Genomic DNA, 5,999 nt, shown 5'->3' with positions numbered 1-5,999 from the left:
CCGTGTGCTGCCCGGGGCCCTCTTCTGCCCAAGAAAGACCCTCTGTTCAGGCGCTGAGCACCCCCACGCTTGCGTCTGCTCCTGCCGCCGGCACCAGGGTCACTTGGGACGGTGCCAAAAGGGAAGTCTGGGCCAGGAACCTCACCAATTGTTCTGTGCCCGCTCTCGGCCCTTCCCGTGATCCTGCTTTGCCGACGCTCCTGCTCCCCGCTTCGGAAACAAACAGCCCACAGGGTGAGCGAATGGGAAGCCTGCCCTCCCAGGATCCATGGCGAAGCTGAACTGAGGGCAACAGGCGCTGGTGCATCTGGAAGGCCAGGGCCACCCAAGTTCCGGGGACCTCTGTCTGTGTGTCATCGTGACCAGTTAGGAGAGAAAGCACATTCGGCACAGCTTATCTTTTGAATACACCCGAGGGGACTGTCAGTATGATCACCAGGTCCGTGTGACGGATGGGGAGGCCCAGTCTTCCAGAAGGTCACTTTCTGAGAATGAGGGGGGCCGCCTTTTGGGGAAGGGTAGGGAGCCCAGGCGTCTGGTGTGTGCCAGGCTCAGCAGACTCCCTGGAAGCTCTGGAGAGGGCCTGGTCTGGAGGGAGAGCAAGAGGCTTGTGGCTCAGGGACGGGTGACGTGGACAAGGCTGGGAAATCAGGCCAGGCCCTCCAGAAGTAAGCTTTTGCACTGAGCTTTGAAAGTCGACTCTGAAGCTCCCCAGTTTGAGTTCTTTTTCTTCTCTCCCTTCCTCAATTTCAGGGTTTCCTCCCCTGGTCCTTCGGCAGCCCAGGGACTCAGCATTGTTCTAGGGTATCTAAAGCCTCCTGTTCTGTGTCCCCCCTGGGTCTCCCTCCTTTGCAACATCTCTCTCTCTCTCTCTCTCTCTCTCTCTCTCTCTCTCCCTCTGCAGCAACATCTTGTGTCTCCTCACTGAGACGACTTGCCTCCTAGGGCCCCCATGCTTCGTTATTGGGATCAAAACCTCTAAGAATCAGATAAGTGACCATTTCTGGAAAAAATGTGCTAAAATAAAAACATAAAACAAATATACAATTTTAGGACAACGAAGGCACCTTGAATCTAGGTTCAGAGCTTCTGAATGCATTAGCCTCTGGCCCGTGTACATAATATTTCTCCACATCCACATTGAGCTTCCTAACAACAAGCGGGAAATGAGCCCTCTGATCAGCCCCTCATTTGGGAGGATCTTTCTTGAGCCTGACCTACATTTTTGAGAATCTAATGAGAGCCATGGATTCCTGCCTCCACCCCATAAAACGCACATATCTGAATACATCTCAAACCCAGCATTCATTTTCAGAAGTTTCAGATTCCTCCTGGAACTCGTTCATAAAAATCCAACTCTATCTTCTGATGACACACAACTAATTGTGAGTCTAAGGACCCCATACTGTAATCTCCTTCTTTAAAAATTTTTTTTTTCAACGTTTATTTATTTTTGGGACAGAGAGAGACAGAGCATGAACAGGGGAGGGGCAGAGAGAGAGGGAGACACAGAATCGGAAACAGGCTCCAGGCTCTGAGCCATCAGCCCAGAGCCTGACGCGGGGCTCGAACTCACGGACCGCGAGATGGTGACCTGGCTGAAGTCGGACGCTTAACCGACTGCGCCACCCAGGCGCCCCTGTAATCTCCTTCTTTAAATGGGTCCTCTTCCATGGGGTCTCCCCTAACCACCAGCTGGAAATCCCCTCTCCTTCACTGGGTCTCTCTCCTCCCTCTGTGAGGTCAAGGCCGTGGGTTTTCAGTACCTCTTGCCATGGCACCTGGACATAGGGTCAACATTGCGGGTCTGTTCTTTAATACCCTGAACACTGGGGTGTCTCCCACCCGGGTGTTAAAGCAGGTTGAACAGTATACAACTTGGCTGAATATGTTTGCTTATTGGATAGGAAATGTAGCAGAACTAGGAGAAGGAAAACTGATAAAACTCTGTGTAAGGGGATACCAAAAAGAGTCAGAGGTTTTTTCTTTTAATGTTTTATTTATTTTTGAGAGAGAGAAAGCAGAAACAAGGGAGGGGCAGAGAAAGAGGGAGACTGAGGATCCAAAGTGGGCTCTGTGCTGACAGCAGAAATCCCAATGAGGGATTTGAACTCACAAAGCATGAGATCATGACCCGAGCCGAAGTTGGACATTTAACCAACTGAGCCACCCATGTGCCCCAAGAGTGAGAGGTTTTTGTTTTGTTTTGTTTTTTAAAGTCTATTTGTTTTTTGAGAGAGAAAGAGAGAGAGACAGAGCTCAAGCAGGGAAAGGGCAGAGAGAGAGGGAAACACAGAATCTGAAGCAGGTTCCGGTCTCGGAGCTGTCAGCACAGAGCCCAACGTGGGGTTTGAACCCATGAACTGTGAGATCGTGACCTGAGCTGAAGTCGGGAGCTTAACCCACTGAGCCACCCAGGCACCCCAAGAGTGAGAGTTTTTATCTGTGAAAGTGGTGGCTGACAGGGGGCATATGTATATATAATATCAAGGAAATCATGAAGGCACACGCTGGGATTTGCTTACCAAAACCGAAAATACTGAAATTAAGAACGCCTGCAAAAATTGAGAGAGACAACATGTTCTATTGGCTTTAACACTAATTTATGTAGTGGGTAAGGGAAACATATGGCCCTCATTATCCTGAGAGGTTATGTGAGTCACAGACACAAATAGGCTGAAGAAAGTTTTGGAGATTGCTGAAAGGAATTAAAGGAGCCCTAAATAAATGGAAAGGCATCCTGTGTTCAAGGGTAGGAAGACTTAATGTTGTGAAAATGCCAATATTATCCAAAGCAATCTACAGATTCAATGCAGTCCCTATCAAAATTTCAACAGCTCTTTCTTTCTTTCTTTTTTTTTTTTTTTTTGTAGAAATGAAGGAATCTATTCTCAAAATTCGTGTGGAATCCCAAAGGGCCCCATATATTCGAAACAATCTTGAGAAAGAAAAACAAAGCTGCATTATTTGTAGCCAAGGTATAGAACAGCCCAAGTGTCCATGGAGAGATGAATGGATAAGGAAGATAAAGAAGATGATACCTCTATGGACTATTGCTTGGCTATAAAAAAGAATGAAATCTTGCCATTTGCAATGACATGGATGGACCGAGAAGGTATTATGCTATGCGAAATAAGTCAGACAGAGAAAGACAAATAGTGTGTGATTTCACTTGTACGCGGAATCTAAAAACCAAAACAGAGGTACCAATGAAACAAACCAGAAACAGACTCATAGATGTTGGAGACAAACTGGTGGTTACCCCAGCGGGGAGGGGCAGGAAACTGAGCAAAATACGTAAAAGGGACCCAGGCGCACAAGCTTTCAGTTATAAGTCCTGAGGATGTAATGTACGGCATAGGGAATATCGCCAGTAATATTATAATAAGCGTATATGGTGACAGATGGAAACTAGACATATTGTGGGAGTCATTTCGCAGTGTATACAAACATCAAATCACCATGATGCACACCTGAAACTAATAAGATAACTGTGTGTCATTTATACTTTATTTTTTTTTTTTTAATTTTTTTTTTCAACGTTTATTTATTTTTGGGACAGAGAGAGACAGAGCATGAACGGGGGAGGGGCAGAGAGAGAGGGAGACACAGAATCAGAAACAAGCTCCAGGCTCTGAGCCATCAGCCCAGAGCCCGACGCGGGGCTCGAACTCACGGACCGCGAGATCGTGACCTGGCTGAAGTCGGACGCTTAACCGACTGCGCCACCCAGGCGCCCCAATATACTTTAAATAAATAAATAGAAAAACAAAGTCAGAGAATTTGCACTTCCTGATTTCGTAACTACTACAAAGCTACAGTAACCCAGTGTGGTACCAGCATGAGAATAGACACGGGGATCAACGGAACAGAACCGAGAGTCCAGAAGTAAATTCATGCATCTACGGCCAATTGATGTTTCACAAGAACGCCAAGTCCATTCGAGGGGGAAAATATACAATCCCCTCCGTAAGTGGTGCGGGACAAGTAGATTTCCATAGACAAAAGGATGAAGTTGAACCTCTCCCTTACACCACGTGCAAAAAGTAACTCAAAATGGACCAGTGGCCATAATATAGATGCCAAAACCACAAAACCCTTAGAAGAAAACACAGAAGTGAACCTTCGTAATGCCATATTTGGCAACAGATTAGTGGATTTGACAACAAAGGCATAAGCAACAAAAGGAAAATATACTTAGGCTGAACCTCATCAAAATGAAACTTTTGTGGGGGCGCCTGGGTGGCTCAGTCAGCTGAGTGTCCGACTTCAGCTCAGGTCACGATCTCACTCTGCGTGAGTTCGAGCCCCGCGTCGGGCTCTGGGCTGATGGCCCGGAGCCTGGAGCCTGCTTCCGATTCTGTGTCTCCCTCTCTCTCTGACCCTCCCCCGTTCATGCTCTGTCTCTCTCTGTCTCAAAAATAAATAAACGTTAAAAAAAATTTTTTTTAAATGAAACTTTTGTGTATCAAAGGACATTATTTTTTTAAAGATTTTATTTTTAAGCAATCCCTACACCCAATGTGGGGCTTGAACTCACGACCCTAGTCAAGAGCCACAGTCTCCACCGACTGAGCCAGGACATTTTTTTTTTAATGTTTTATTTATTTTTTTTGAGAGAGAGAGAGAGAGAGAGAGAGAGAGTGAGCAGGGGAGGGACAGAGAGAGGGAGACAGAACCCGAAGCAGGCTCCAGGCTCTGAGCTATCAGCACAGAGCCCAACGTGGGCTCAAACTGACACAGGGCTTGAACCCACGAACCTTGAGATCATGGCCTGAGCTGAAGTCAGACGCTCAACTGACTGAGGCACCTGGGCACCCCACAAAGGACGTGATTAAAAAAGTAGAAAGACAATCTATAGAATGGGAGAAAATATTTACAGATCACATATGTGATAAAGATTTAATATCCAGAATATATAAACTACTCCTGCAAATCAACAACAAAAAGACAAGCTCAGTTTAAAAGGGCACAAAGGACCTAAATAGACATTGCTCCAAAGAAGATATACAAGTGGTCAATAAGCACATGAAAAGATGTTCAGCATCATTCGTTAGGGAAATGCAAATCAAAACCACAGTGACGAAGGGTTTGGCCTTGGCAACCAAGGAGAGATGTGGTTTGAGATTCCACCCTGGATCAGCGTCATGGCCATGTGCTTGCTCATCCCCGGCATAGCCACTGCGCACATCCACACGTTCACTAACAGGGGAAAGGGAAAAACGGCTTGCCAGATTTTCATATCAGTGGAGTTTGATGGAAAGAGGCACATCTCTGGAGTTAATCGCTACTATGTGTCAAAGCGTTTGGAGACTATCAACCAAGGAAGAATTTTCCTTTTTTTTTCTTTAATGTCTATTTATTGATTTTGAGAGAGAGGGAGTGTGTGAGCAGGGTGGGGTAAAAGAGAGGAAAAGAGAGAATCCCAGATGTGGAGCTTGAACTCACAAACCATGAGATCGTGACCTGAACCGAAATCAAGAGTTCGACGCCTAACCAGCCGAACCACCCAGGTGCCCCTGGGTGGAAGGAAGTATTTTCCTGATTGATGTAAAGTAACTCAGTTATGCTCATCTACCTCTTCTAGAAGGTTATGCACTGTATTAATGTAGTGCATAATAAAAACCACTGGTGTACCAATGTTCATTGCAGCCTTCTTAACAGCTAGAAGATGGAATCAAACCAAACATGCATCAAGAGATGTCTAGATAAAGATAACTTGGTATCGACACACAACGGACTATCATCCAGCCTTACAAAGGAAGGAAGGACTGACACATGCTGCAACATGGATGACCTTGGATATGTTGTGCTAAGTGAAAAGAGCCAGACACAAGAGGACAGATTTCGTGTGCTTCCACTCAGCCAACGTACCTAGAACAGGAAAGTTCACAGAGACAGAAAGGAAAATGGTCACGAGGGACCTGGGAGCAATAGAACGGGGAGTTACTCTTAAAGGGCACGGAGTTTCTGTTTGAGGTAATGAAAACGTTTTGGAA

General features: G+C 46.1%; 1 pseudogene; it reads left to right on the top strand.

Annotated features, from left to right (window-relative positions):
- Positions 1–5,063: 5,063 nt before the first annotated feature.
- On the top strand, positions 5,064–5,366 carry LOC112864153 (NADH dehydrogenase [ubiquinone] 1 alpha subcomplex subunit 1 pseudogene; annotated as a pseudogene).
- Positions 5,367–5,999: the final 633 nt, after the last annotated feature.

Source organism: Puma concolor, chromosome A3 (genome assembly GCF_028749965.1).
Source record: "Puma concolor isolate L17-30 chromosome A3, mPumCon1.1.hap2, whole genome shotgun sequence".
Classification (NCBI taxonomy): Eukaryota; Metazoa; Chordata; class Mammalia; order Carnivora; family Felidae; genus Puma; species Puma concolor.
The sequence above is the reverse complement of the archived record's forward strand: the minus strand, read 5'-3'. Positions and strand labels throughout refer to the sequence as shown.